The sequence below is a fragment of the Geospiza fortis genome, unplaced genomic scaffold, assembly GCF_000277835.1.
Source record: "Geospiza fortis unplaced genomic scaffold, GeoFor_1.0 scaffold40, whole genome shotgun sequence".
NCBI classification, from domain to species: domain Eukaryota; kingdom Metazoa; phylum Chordata; class Aves; order Passeriformes; family Thraupidae; genus Geospiza; species Geospiza fortis.
Genome location: NW_005054297.1, coordinates 14824496 through 14840129, shown reverse-complemented (window position 1 = coordinate 14840129; position 15634 = coordinate 14824496).

Here is a 15634-nt window from a genome sequence, read left to right as displayed (position 1 = left end):
GTATGTCAGAAGTTAATAAATGTGCTTGGCAAGAACAACTAAGGTCTCCCTAGTGCAGAAATTCACTTTCACATTAAGCTGGACAGCTAACACAGTTGATGGTGGAGCTCAGAAAAATAGTGATGGTGTAGATGAGGTGCATTGACCTATGTGAAGAGAAGGGTTAGAGCTCTGAATGTATCCTTGAAGAGAATTGAGAGTTTGTAGACATATAACTGAGATGGGGTGCAGCAGGAGTTTTATCTGGTTTTGCTATACACAACAGGAGGAAGAATGCTGCAGTTAGGATAAAAACAAGAGTCAATGCAAAAAGTAGCAGTTTTATTTGTGACATTTCATGTGGGCTAATGGATGTTGATGAATGACAGAACAGATTAAATGTTTTCCATTATTTCACTGTACCTACAGGCAGGTGCCTAGGGCTTTTATTTTATTGGCTCTTCTGGAATCCTTGGGTTGTATATAAACCATCATGCTAAAGCTGATACTGAGGCAAATACCAATTAATGAAATTATTAGCCAAGGCTAACAAAAATATAAATAACTATTTTGCTTAGCTTGGTACCAAAACTTCATATAACTATTGTATTAATTGTATTAAGAATGTAATACTGAAATTCAGCAATTAATAGATAAAATATACAAAAATGAGCAAAATAGAATAACCATTCTCTCTCATATCAGGAAAGATGCAGATGCACCATTTATTAAATTGCCAATGAGAAAACCAACCCTGAACAGATGTTTGTCTTTTTTTGAAAATGAGAATAGATATTTGATCTAATGGGCTGAGAACTAGAAAATAGCAAAAGACACAAGCAAAACAGAATGAAAGAAAAGAGTACAATTCTTTAGAATAGGGCAAAACAAAATAACTATATATTTATGTTTATATCTTTATACAAAATTCTGCAGTATAAAACAGGTTGTAAAGAAGTTGTTACCCTTTAACCAGAGCAAAGACAACAAATATCAACACAGCAACATGTTTCATGTAAATAACCTGCAATTAGTAATTTTAAAGTACCTTTAAAATATGACTTTATTCTTGGTAAAGTTTTCATAATTTGAAATGTTTTCCATATATATTATTTATATATTCTTTCATCAAGTTTTTTTATTATTTGCATGTTTAGGATTTTAATTCATGCTTGAATTTTTGGAACAAAAATCTATGGATTACGAAGCAGTTTTTTGTCTGTTTGTTTTTTAACACAGTTAATATTACAACACTGGGGATCCCCCCCACCTTATATTCTGAAAAAATATTTTGTCCTTAAAACTTTCTGGTTTAAGATTCTGTAATTATACTGTGAAAATGTTGCAAATATATTCTTAGCCCAAAATTTTCCTCTATGCAGGTTGAAAGCAACACAAGAGAATTTGTCATAAAGCTTTGGGAAAGGAGGATGCATTCCTGACCTTGCAAGTGTGAGCCAGACCACAAAACAAATAATTAAGGACATCCTTGGATGTGGAGAGCTGCCAGGTCCAATTAGGATGGGTCCCAGCCATGAGTAGTCACTAATACAATGATTTGGGAGTAAGCAGAGCTCTGGGTCCCCTCAGAGGATAGGAATGCTGAGAAAGTTGAGAGTGTTTTATATTTATATCTCTTGTTGTTAATTAGGAGTAATCTTACAGTAGGTTATAGGAATGGCAACAGTTTTTGTGCTAACAATAAGGTTTTATAGAGGGGAATTTCTGAGCAATGGTACTGCCTGGATATAGTTCAGAGAAACTCTAAGGCCTGTGGGAGATGAATTTTGCCTCAAAGAAGACCTCTGAGCTTGAACACAAACATGGATTTTTCCTGTATTAAATACTGGGAAAATTATATAAAATTCTTTTTGAGGACTCTGAGGAGAGTGAAATGGGGTTATCAAGCTATGAATCCAAGTCTGAATAGCTAGTGTGAAACTCTAGAGTTTCTATGTGTGAAAAAAACCACAGTCCCTCAGTCAGCTACGGCTCAATTGGCTTCAAATGAGGAAAACTACCTCCTGTGGGAAGTGCTTGGCTTTCTGGTGCACAGCTTTAGTGAAGATGCACCTTATGGGGAGTTTCTTTCTGCAAATCTAGATGCACTAGGTGTTAAAATTATAATTCATGTGTTGATTTCCTTAATATTATGAGAATTATATTGAGCTCTGCTGAGACACTCACTCTCTAAATGTGCAGGTGGTGAAATAATGAACCCAAGCTGTGATCTTGTGTCTTTAGAGAAGTTTGCTTGTTTCAGTATATTTTCTATACTTTAAGCAATAAGACTAGAATTTCTGCTCTGTAGATGCTTCCTTTCATGGCACCCATTAGTTTCTGTATTTCTGGGCAATGCTAAGACAAGGTCAAACTGCAGCTGGACTCCTGTCCTTATGGGTAAGGCAGCAACCACCTGATTCCACTGCCTGCCAAAAATTGTGGAATGAACACTTTTATTCCTGAAAACTAGTGAAATTATCAACCAGAAAAGAATTTGAGTAATTGTAAATATCTTACATGGTGAGATTGGGAGGAGAAATAGAAATTTAAATTTCCATCGCTTTAACTCTCAAACTGCCACTCAACAGTAAGCAGTAAGTACTTGGCTAAAGCAGCACCCAGTTTTTGGCAGCTGTGAAGGAGATGAAGCCAGAAGAGAAGGGCTGCTCCTGAAGTGAAAAGCAGCAGCTGATAACATAAATTACTGCCATGATATTCGGATATGAGTAATCTGAGCAGACAGAATCAACTCTTGTTGGAAAGCTCTAATCCCAAAAAGAAGGAAGCAGTTCACCAAAACATGCGTGACAAGTGTTTGAAAGACTAGAAATAGGCTCATATTATAGAATTATTTAATTCCATAATCTGTTAGTATTTTTTAACCTAGTAAAAAGATTAATAAGACAAAAAATCCTAACTACTTACTGAAGATTTTTTTAGTTTGTTTTTATTTTATTTTACTTGCAAGATCACTCTTTCTAGGTTTTGAGCACAGCATATTGCTCTTTATGTAAAGGAATAATTTTTTTTTTAATATTGCTTAAGGCATTCCATATGTGAAATAGACTTCTTTTTGCACATCACTTTACTAAAAATTAATTGTGTTTCTCAAAATAGAATCTCACTGCCAGTAGTTTGGGGCTGAATTTTGCTTGAGCTTTAAGTTTTGCCAGTTCTGAAGTATATCTGAAGTCCTTTTCTACCTCTCTATCCTACTTCTGCATGTTATAAGGAATAAGGGAAATAACAAATGCAGTTATAAATAAAGGTATCAGTACCTTTTAAGTATTTCATCTGCTGCCTGACTGTAAAAGGTTGTCCCTTCCTGAGGGTGAGATACTGGTGTTTCTATCAGCTTCTTATTGATGACTGCCCATGATACATGTTTTGGTGCTATATTTTTGAAAGTTGTCTGAAAGTGATGCTGGCTTGTGTAAAGCAAAAAAGTCAGCTCGAGAATATCAGAAAAGTCATGGGAAATCTGTAAGGGGCTGGAAGGTCAAATGTAATTCTGTCTGCTTCCAGCTGGCTTCCCACTGTGTAGGCTGCTGGGAGAAAAGTTCCAAGAAGGATGGAGTTGGGGACAAAACAGAGCACTGTATGTGTAGTACACACAAGTCTGGTCATGCATATTCAAGGCTTCAGACTGGAACACAGATAGGAAACAGCTGGCCATATGGAGCAACCAACATTTGGTATCTGACTTGAAAAAACTAATGGACCAAAAATGTCAGTGTGAAGTCATTGTCCTATCCTGTGTGCAAACATTGTGATGCTGAGTTCTTAATAACAAAATACTCAATTTTTTTACAGTATGTATTTGGGAAATGAATAAATTGTACCTTGTCCTGGTTTTGCCCACCCTAGGACATGCCTTTAAACCCCAAAACCGCTGAGAAGAAATATAAAAAACCAAAATGGTTTAGTTTTGTGAACTATTATCCCTGAAGCTATATCCTTGTTATTTTAAAAGGCTTCTATAAAAAAAATCAAAAAAGGTCTTCAGTATTTTTTTCATCTTGTTTTTTGAAGATCTAATTTCCTAATATTTTGTAAATATACAAAAGGCTGTTCAAACTTCTTGCATTGGAGCATGTCTGGCTCATTTTACATTGTAACTTGTTAGAATTGCTAGCTTCTTTAATATTTTATCAGAAATACTGTGCAACACAAAGTTTAACCACTGTTTTGAAAATGCAATTACTTACATAAGCATCCAGTGTCCATTTTCAAGCAGACATTAATTTGAAACCCAAGGGGTTGTGTGCTAAGTGTATTATTTTGTAAAAGATAACTAACTCTTGAGTTGAGAAACAGTAAATATCCCTTTACCAAGTTCATTTTAGCATCAAGTTGTTAAAACACATTTTATTCTTAGGGACTGTACTAATTTCTAACAAGAGTATTTTCCTTTCTGCATGTGGCATCTGGTTAAGCAGCTCCCTAGCATGACTAACAAGAAAGAAATGTATATAGACTGTTTTTCACAAATTGGTTGAGTTTTTCTTCTGAAAGTTTCTTGAGCTACAGAAACTTTGGAGAAGCAGGATGAAGTCAGATTATTTTTGCTGTCTATATTCTGATTAATTGGACAGAAAAATTTGGAAATTAATTTAAACTTCTGCTTGTTGGAGTCCTTCTAGCTCAACAGCAAGCTAAGGGAAAGAAGTACTAACTAGCACTTCCATAGAAATTTGTAATGATGTGACAAATGGGTGACTATGCAATAAGTGATTTTCTGATTCTTAGGAGAAAATAACACTGTAAAAAAAAAGAAATAACTCTATATTTCATATATATATACTTTTATATATATATGTATATACACAGAATATCACTGGTTGGAACACATTAATATTTTGTTTGTTTCATTTTTTAAAGTCTATAAAGGACTTTTTTTTTCTTGGATTATTCTGACAAATGTATAGCATCCCATAATGCAATTAATGAAATAACTTTCTACTGTGAAGCCAAAGACATGCCATATGTTTTCTAGTGCTGCATTTTCATTAACCTATTTCAACTTTCACTTTTTTCCTCTATTCCATTTGCTGTTCCGATGGGCATAAGTGAAGTACTCCTTTTTGGTATTTTTTTTGAAGCCCATTTTTTGCTCTTACCTTAACATGGTCTGTGTACATATCCTTCAAATTAAATTTTAGGGTTTGCAGTTACAATGTGTGGTAATACAGGGGAGAGAATATACTCCTCACTAGCAAATATGGTTTTCTCAGCCCTCAAAATCCAGCTGTGCACATGCTGTGAACTACCCAGAAAACATCATGCCCAGGACCTGGGAACTTAATGAATAATAGTCTTACATCTCCTGTGTTGTCAAAGTCCCCTCTGCATTATGAGTCTTTGGGCACAGTATGATGCTGCAGCCCTAGAAAATATAAACCATTTTTTTTTCTGTTACTAACTACCCACCTGGGTATTATCTGAGTATTATGATAACCTAGGAGATTCCAAATCATAAAAATGTTTCTTGCCACACAGGCTGTATATCTGACAGAAGACTAGCAGCAGTTAAATTTTCTTAGAGGACAAACAACCAAACAAACTAAAAGTACTAAACCTGTGTCTCATTTTATAGACAAAGATGTTGAAAGATCAGTACAGTCTTTGAAAAATAGATCAGTATGCACATGTCTTTTAAGACCAGCTTACAGCTAAACACAATTCAGAAACTTATATGTGTGAGTGATACGTGTCACTCAAGGGTGACTCTTCCAGGATGGAAAGGGAGAGGCGCTTAATTCGAATAATTGATATCTCCTTGACTTCAATGACTCTTCCAGGATGGAAAGGGAGAGGCACTTAATAATTGATATCTCCTTGACTTCAACTTATTTTTAACTGTCTAGGGAAAAAGGAGGATTTTGTAGGGGGGCTCACATGTACTGTTTTAACTCTGCTCAAGACTTTTCTTCAACATCAGAAGTATTACCATGTGTTCCGAGTAGAATGCTTTATAATTACTTCAAAACCTGGCTAGTGCTGGTTGACTTAAAGTTATTGGCTAATTCTGTTTTAGTGTGGATTGTGGTTATATTTTTTTTCTTTTTTGTCTTCTTTTTTTCCTCTTTCATGTAAGAATACTTTCAAATGAAATGTTGAAAGTTCAAGCCAAAATAAGACATAAATTTCTCTGCTTCCACTCTGTGCATCTTGCTTTAAATACTAAAAAGTTAGTGCTAAGAATTAAAAGATTTGCAGACCTTAAAAAATGGGCTGCTGAACAAGGCACGGGCAGTGACTTTCAGGAGTGTATTGCTGGAATCTTGCCACTCGATGGCACTCTGTGTTCTGCTGTTTGCTCAAGGCTCAGCACTGCCGTCCACTCGGCTCCTGGAACTCCTCCGAGCCAGCAACAACGCGCAAGCCGCTTTGAAGTGGTCTGCCAGATGTAAGGACCGTGGGGAGAGGAGATGGGCTTGGGAGGGTAGGAAAGGGTTTCCTTTCTGCTCTTTGCCCTGCCCCCATGGGAAGAGTCAGGAGTTGTTACTGATTCATCCTGTGGTATGGAGCTATTCTTTCCTCAGTCCAAGCCAAAGCAAAAGTATAGGTCTCTCTTCTTGAGAGTCAAAATTTTTCTTTTGTTTTTGCTCATGACTGGTTGACTGCTGCCAGCCAGAGAAGGTGAGACTTGCGCATGTTCTACCATCTCTTGGGTTTTACAGACTAGTTTAAGTGACTTTCCATCAGAGTACTACTAGAGCAAATGCTTAAGCATTAAAACAAACATGAAGACAGATCTCAAGCATTTCTACTTCTGAAGGAATTTGAGCATCTATTTCTTAAATAACAGTCCCTATAAACAAATATGCACTTGGATTTGGCCTACTTCACTGACCCAGTCTTCTCTAGAGAGGAGAGCTGTGCAGGGAACAGGAGGGGGAGGTGGGATGGCGGAGGATGGGGCACAATTGCACAGGATGGGACTAATAGCTCCCAGGTGATATTTTTTTTTTATTTTTATTTTTTATTTTTTATTTTTATTTATTTTATTTTTATTTTTAGCTTTCACACTGCAGTCTCATATGCAGTAATTCAATACAAGCCTTGAGCCTTTATTAAGGAATCATAATGTAGAGCTTTATAACTATTTTCTTTGGAACTGATACAATTTTTTTTCTGGTTAGCTCTGTTTTTCATGAATTACTATAACCTTATCAGTCAAGAAATATTGACTCTTCTGATGTTTTTCATTTTCCCAGGTCTTAGTTGAATATACCATCAGATCAGAGTAATGTGTGATATAAGTTGGTGGGACTTGCCAAATGTGGTTATGTTATTTTGCCTATGAAGTTTTGTAAGTTAGTGATCAAACTGCTGTTTTTCAAGTAAATTAGTTTTGTGGCCCTTCTCAAGGAGTCTCAGCTGGAAATTCCATGAATACTAATATGCAGGGCCATCTTGGAAGTATTTGTTTCCTCCTAATACAGTTGAATTATGTATTAGTAACACTGAAAGTGATGCTGAATCACAAGTCATTAGAAACAAGCCTTTTTATTGATCTTTTAGACTATATATATTTATGTATCTAATACCAGCTGCATTGTTGTAGGCATTTATTTACGTGAGAAATTTCCTAAGAGGAAGGTTTGTAGTTACGCATGCAGACATTTCTTATTTGTAAAAACATGCCTGGTAGATATTATAAAAATTATAAATTTAAATAATCACTGTCATAAAGAACTCTGTTCTTTATGGCAGCTTGGATATGGTCATACAATCTTACAGAAGTGCACTAACACAGCTTACTAAGTGACTACCAGGACTGTAATACTACTGAGGTGTGGTAATTCACACTGGATATTCTTAAAATCACCTAGCCTGTGAAATGTGACACATTAGCTCAGTATCCTGCTGCTGTATTTAACAGCAGGAGGTGGCAAAGAGCATGCATGTAGTAGTTACTGGAGCTTAGAAGGTTACCTTGTCACTACCCCTGTTTGTGCAACTTGAACTGAAAGGCATTTAGTTGTGCACTCAGATCTGAATCACAGAGAATTGTTCCATTCAGTGGTTAAATCCAAGCCTTGAGACTCATGATAACTACACAAACTGGCTTATTTGGGCCAACAAAAGATTATGAAGCCTGAAGTTTAACTTGAGGACAAGAGGGCACGAAGAATGGTCATTTCTCATCTTGTCAGCATGTTAAGATGACAGTGATGACAGATGATTTCCAGACATTTCTGTACCATGTTCTGGTACAACTTCACAAGAATACCTTTTCAATATTATCTCTTTTTAACTACAGCTGAGGGAATATGTGTTCAAACATCACTTAAAATTCAGATGAACCTTGTATGACAGAGCTTTTCTGGAAAAACTTTGGTGTAGCACCGTCCGTGCTTTGAGAAATGTAGTTCTAGAATTCTTTGTGGAAGAAACAATATCTACATTTGCTAGATGATTTAACAGAACTCACCTCTAACTTTTTAGAGCCAGTCTCAGAAGGATTTTAGAATTTAGGATTTTAATAATCAGATAATACTGGGAGAAATAGTCATCTGAGAGCACTGTTGGTCTCAAACTATAAAGCACAAAAAACTAATCTTGGCACTGAGAGTAATGGAAGTTTCATATAGGCATGAAAGGACTAATTTCACTTTGGATATTTAATTTCTGCTCAAAATGCTTTCTTTATTTTTCTTGATCTAGAGCACTCGATTTATAGCTTACTGGTTAGACAAAAAAATTCTCATGGTGGTAGTTTTAAGTGTATTTGGGTCTTTTGTTGTTGTTTTTATTTTCTAATCCAGTACCTAACATGAATGGGAATGCCTCAGGCTGTCACTGTGTAATGGATGATGTATAATAGGCATGTGCTCTGACACTTAAAGGCAGTAGGCCTGTAAAGATTTGGGAGATTATAATTAGCCAGTTAACAACAACAGATGACAAAAAAATACTTCAGTTTAATTATAAATTTTATTTCCAGTTTGTCCTACTGAAAGACTATGGGGAAAAAGCAATAAAAATTGTGTTTCCATCTTGCCCACCTAAGTACATGACGATCGAAGTTTTAGGAGAGAAATGCAGCTTTAGTTTAAAATTAATAAATCTTCAATCATGAAAGTGTGTTGCCATAACAGCCAGCTTCCTTTTACCTGCTGATCCAGCAGAGATATTTGTCACCTCCATATTATGAGATGATTCAATACATGATTAGAGTCTTGTATCATGAAAACATTAGGGCTAACCAAAATGCAAGTTATTAATAATGTGATTATGAGCTGTGCTGCATGTTAAATAATGTCTTACTTTCAAAAAGAAAAAATGTGTTCAGATTAACAGCAAAGTTATGGATTCAAGCAGTAAACAAACATGATTCTGTTACACCCTTTGGCAGCTGAGACAGAGTGATATTGTCAGCTCTGCTTTGCATGCCCCAAGTCACATGTTGTTTGTGACTCATTTCATTTCTACAACTGCCTCTATTGTTCTGCAGGGCACAAAAGTATGAAGGGATGTCAACTGAGAAACAAGAAACAACTATTGCATTGTTAGATGGAAAAAATAAATTTATAAGTTATTCATGCTTCTGTCTTTTATGATCTCTTTCTAAAGGCTATGAAACTCTGTTCTTGGTAAGAAATATTTCTGTTGTTTCTCATGAAGATGGTAAATGAACCCTATATTTTTAATTTTAGTTATAACTATTCCTATTTTAACTTGTTTTCAGTTAGGAGTTACTGCAGGTAAAGCAACTCATAATGGAAGGGAGGTGGATGGTGATTGCATCTGAATGACTAGCAGCTTGTGTCTTCCCTTGAAAGCACTGCTAATGCAATGGATTGCATTGCTAATGCAATGAAATAATCAATTGACTTTCATATGAAAGAGGAGTTTCTTGCCTAGCAGTTGTGATACTGGAAAGGAAGGATCATATAACTGCTTTGCTTTCTACTTGGTACTCTACATTTTTGGCTAAAATCAAGAAGTTGCAGAGGTGAGGCAGAAACTGAGGAGAATTTGATTCAGAATTTATGAAATATATATTTTTCTAAAGAATTTGCCAGAACAGTATCAATTGCTTGCTTACTTGTTATTTATCATTTGCAGAAATGCTGATTTTGGTTAAATGTAAATGGTGGTGGTTGACTGCCAAAAAATGGTTAGGTTTTTCAAACAACAAATCTGCCTACTGAATATCTAAAGGAGAACAGTATCAGTATTTTCAATGTTATCATGAGAGATGCTTAGCTGTCATACCTTTTGCAATGGTGATTTTTTTTGCAATAGCTGTAGGTAAATGTTTTAAAAAGGGAAGTTGTAAAAATTACCACTGAGTGATTAATAGTAATACTACTCATAAAAGACTTGCGCCAGACAGAATCTGTTTCTGGCAGCTGGAGTGTCAGGTACTGTCTAATATTTGTTCAATTTATTGTTATTTGTCAGGTGTCAGTAGGTGTCTTAGAAATGGTCTCTGTGTCCTGACACAGCGAGCAGTGATTGCAGAGTGTTGGGTGTCATTTTTGCTTTCCATCACACACAGGAGGATTTAAGCTCTTCTATGGAAATACAGATAAGGAGCCACAGTAGTGCGGGGCATAAGGCTAAAGTCATCTTTGTTTAGTTCTTAAATCATGTTGTAACACTTTAAGAGGGCATTTCAATACCTCAGCATATCTGTAGCCTGTCCCAGTAGGCTTGATTCTTTTTGTTAGTGCTTGTATCAATGACTTTTTTCCTCCAATTTTCTTAAGTTATTTTCCAAGGTGTTTAATAACTTTAGATTAAAGTGTTTAATATTCTTACTTACTTACTTACTGCCTCATAATGTACTGGTAGATATGCATTTAAAAATGGGAAAAAAGTGCTACCCAACTGAAATTTAACAATTTTGAGTAAAACAACCCTGTCTTGCATGGTTGACACTTGAGAAGGAAGATGTTTCAATGAAGGATGTACTAACATAAAGATGAAGTATAAAAATATTTTGTGTTGGAATATTCTGTTTTGCTAAGACCTGAAGATCTGGGCACTACTAAATGGCACTTCAATATGCATGTTTGGAATATCCAATATAACTATTAATTTATATCCTTGAATTGCTAATGAAAGTGATGTATGGTAGATATTTGGCAGGATGTGTTATAAGGTTTAAAACTAAAAAAAAAAAAAAAGAAACAATAGCAACAGCTAAATCTTCTCAAAAAATTATTGCTGAACAGGCTTTTGGCATTTCTCTTCTGAAGAAGCTCCTCTCCTACTCCAGGGTTTCATTTTTGCTGTAGCTGTAAGAGCTCAGAATAGCTATCTTAAAATCTATTTGCCTTAAATCTTGCTGGCAAGGAAGCTGAACTCTAAGAATAACATAATTAATCACCATTCTTCTAACCTGTGTTGACTTTTTTAAAGATTTGAAAATATAAGGTCTTTCTGGATAGATGGCAAGGTGTTAAATCTCAAAGGAAATGTCATATGTTTGATGATCTCTGTGGGATCACAGAGGTTATATCCTGATTAGACTGCAAGATCTTCTTGAGCAAGAGCAGAAAGAACACAGCGTCCTGTGATGAAGAATGTATTCAAAGTGGGTTTTTGTATTTGAAAACTGTGTAGTGACTTCATATTTCTCCTCTACTTCAGAATCCTGTCACGTGAACCCAACTGTGTCTGATTATATGTTTCCACTTTGTTTCTGACACTTGAAAACAGTTGTGGAAAAACTACTGAAAATCAAGGCAGGAGGTGGACATGTAAATACTATCTGGTAGGAACAACTCCCCTGGGAATGTGAAGCGCTGTACAGAGTTATGTGAAAATAAATTTGGAATAAAAAGCAGAGCAAGTAACAATACGGCCAAACGGATAAAGTCCAGATGTTCATTTGCAACACAACTCGCTAAGTTAGTTATAATTAGAATATGAAGGCCAAATACATGAGAAATAAATCTTATAACAGTCGTTGTCACTAAATAAAAAATATTTCCTCTCTAATCATCCACTTATGTTCTTCATCTTGCTTGTTTCATCTATTTTCTTGGTCTTGCAAGCTCTGAAGTTGCAAGATGTTATGTTACCATGGAGTCCACCATAGAGCACCTGAAGCTGTAGCTTTTAAAAGATAAATAGATAATAATTCCTCTGTGAACTTTTGTGACTCATTGAATTCTGAGGTCAATAAATAATAAAGAAGGGGAGAGAGAGGGGAAGGGGGAGATAGAGGAAGTTCCAGACCTGCTACTTCTAGCTCTCAGCCTGGTTTCTTAGAATATGAAAGAAATCAAAGCTTTATTTTGGTTTTCTTTCTCTGGGTTTCTTTTTCTTTCACTAAGGATAGCTTAGTAAAAAACAGTTTTGCAAAAAACAAGAAGACAGCTTTTGAAAATATGATGGAAATTATGGATGCAGCCTACTTCATGTAGGGTATGTACCTAGGAGCAATTTTCAGTAGTACAGAACTGTATTTAGTTGCACTTTGTAGCTAACAAACAGATATTGTTTGCTAATAAATCAAGTGGTAAATTGGACTTTTTTTAATCTTCTACAGTTATATTAGCAATGTGATGGGGGTGGGGAGGGCACTGTGTGGAACATATCCCTTCAATAAAACCCTAGGCATTCCATGTGGTATGGTTATGAAGCGGTTCTGAAGTCTTGGAAACGTAGGAACAGCTAGGGTGGAAGTGACTTCTGGAGCTATCAGCTAAGGCTCCTTTTTAAAGAAAAGCTAATTTTAAAGGTAGATGAGGATTTTTCACTTGTCTTGCAAGTCTTCAGATGTGAAAAAATCCAAACTGCTCTGGACCCCTACTTTGGTGCTTAACTACTTTCATTACTTAGATAATTTTCTTTATATCCAATGTAATTGGTCTTGTTACTCACTGCTGTCACCTTGGCCTTTTGCTCTACTTGTCTGAGCTGTGTTCAGTTTCCTCTATATCTCTCCTCATAGAGTGCATCCAGTTTCTCCTTAGCCACCTCTTTTCTAGCCTCAACAAACTCCATTCCCTCAGCCACTCCTCACCAGTGCCCAGTGGAGGGGAATGACTCATTCCCTTAGTTCACTGCCAGTTCCCTCATTGCAGCCCAGTGAGCACAGCTGAACCCGGTTCACTTGCTCTGTGGTGTCTGGGGTTATTTTTTGACTGCTTGTTTACATGTCACCTCTTAAAGAAAGTCCACTCTGTGTATTTAAAAAAAAGGAAAAAAAAGGCAAAAAAGCTAAACCATTACAACCTCCAAACAAACCTGAAAGAAACACCAACAAAACACACCATCATCCGTTACACATTTTTCAGTCTTTGCATTGTTTGTATGTTGTGGGAATTTTTATATTTTTTTTCTTACTGCTACTTGGAATACTGCTAGAGTACGCTAGAAAATTATTTCTCCACTCTTTAAAATTAGTTCTAATGCACTAATTATACAGAATATAAAATCTTAAAATTAGTCTTCTACAGCTTAATTTAGTTCCCTCAGCCTAAAATGACTGAAATGAATGTGTTTAAGATTATATATACTAAAATATGCACTCGACCCAAAAACTTATCACAATAAAAGCTAGAGGGATGACAACTTAAAGCAAGTAAACTAGGTCATAACAGTTTGCAGATATCTGCAAAGTTTTATACAATGATGGTAAAACCTAGACTTCTAAACAAGGCAAAAAAGAGCATCAGGATGTGAACAAAAGAAGGAAGATAATCCCAAATAAGAGAGAGAGAAGAGAAGAGAAGAGAAGAGAAGAGAAGAGAAGAGAAGAGAAGAGAAGAGAAGAGAAGAGAAGAGAAGAAAAAAGAAAAGAAAAGAAAAGAAAAGAAAAGAAAAGAAAAGAAAAGAAAAGAAAAGAAAAGAAAAGAAAAGAAAAGAAAAGAAAAGAAAAGAAAAGAAAAGAAAAGAAAAGAAAAGAGAAAAGGAAGAACGGTCTCTAAATACTGGTCTTAGTTCTTGTTTTGGCTACATTAATTTTCACAGAATCCAGGAGAGCAAAAAAATTCCCCTTCTCAAAGGTCACTAAGAAAGATTTGAGATGGAATTCATGGGAAACAGGAAACTCAGGGAAAGTTTCAATATTTTGATATCAGTCTATGAATACCAAAGTGAAAGTATTTATAATCTGTTTAGTTTTTCATGAGAAATGCAGAAGCTTCTTTCGGATCAAGAGTTATGAATACTTTCCAGTGTTTCGAAGCAAGACAGCAAAGCTGTAGTCCATTCTTACCTCTGCCACATGGCCATGCATTTAGATTTATTCTATCCAATAATTATTAAATTCACCTGTGTCTCAGGGTTGTTTTGGTTGTTAGAGTTGTTTGTTTGTTTGTTTGTTTGTTTTTGGGGGGTTCTTTTGTGACTGCAGGTGGATGAGTATTGCTTGTGGGGTTTCGTGGGAGTTTTTGGGTTTCTTTAAGAACAAGTACTCTGAAACAGAGCATGATGTCTAAAAACCTGGACCTGTTCAAATGAGTGATAGAACCCTTAATACCACAGGGTCATGATTTTATCCAGTAATTATAGTTCTTCATTGTTACTTAAACTGCCTATAAGTATATGAAAAACCAGAGCTTGATTTCAGGAAGATGGCCTCTCTTGAGTTTAATCTCAATCTGTCCATCTTTCCATAAAATTTCAGAACTCTCTTCTTCCTCCTGGCTGAGCTTTCACCTCAGCAGATGATTTGGACTACAGTCTGTATTCTGCAGTGATGTGTTGTTGAAAGCTTTGCCACTCTACACAGCTGCCCAGTGATGGTGAACAGTCAGTACTGTGGTTGAATGCACTGCTTGAATTTGAGCTTTTTGTCCAGCAGAGTCTTAAAACGTCAAGGATGGAGACTGCAGTGTCCTTGGGGAATTTGCTCCAGTGTTTCTGAAGGAACAAGATGTTTTTACATTTCAGCTTGAACCTCCCAGACTTCAATTTTTTGCTATGGCAGATCATTCTTACTGCTCTCAATTTCTCTTGCCTGTAAAAAATTCTTAATGCCTAACATTGATGAGGGAAAAACAAGAAGCTTAGATTCTGATACCTGCACAAACTAGATTTTTGTGAACTGGTGTCTCCAATACTAAATGTTTTCATATCCAGACCCATATACATTCTGAAATATTTTTTCCCTTTCTAATAATATTCTATTTCATGTAAAATTATTACATAATAATTTAATATGTAGAAATTTTTTCTTCTTATCTGAGTCTGGCAGTTTTCAATTGAGTTCTGGTTCATATCTTAATGAATAAATGACTTGAAGCAAAAAAAAATTGTTAGTATGAAATTAGGAATTACCCTATGTTTTTTCCTTTCTTACCTTATTTGTCAGCACATGCTCTTCAGAATAGGATAGTGGGGATGCTTTCCTGGATGTCACTTTAGCAGAGTTTTGAGAACAGTAATTGTCCTCCACAGTGCCATGAAAAGTGAAGCAGTTCTCATCTTGAAATGTTAAGTTATACAATCAAAAGAAACTTTACCAGACAAACTGAGTGTTCTGAATAAGTAAAGACTTTTTCACTCTTCAGTATTCTTTCTGATTCGTTGCCCTGTGGTAGTTTAGAAATAGCTGTGTTTTCCTTATTTCTGCACCAGTCTGAAACTGAACAACCATCCTCTGGCTTGGTAAGAGAGGAAAATTTCCAATAAAAATGATACTAAAAAGAACAAAAGCTATCCTCTTCATTTTAATAAC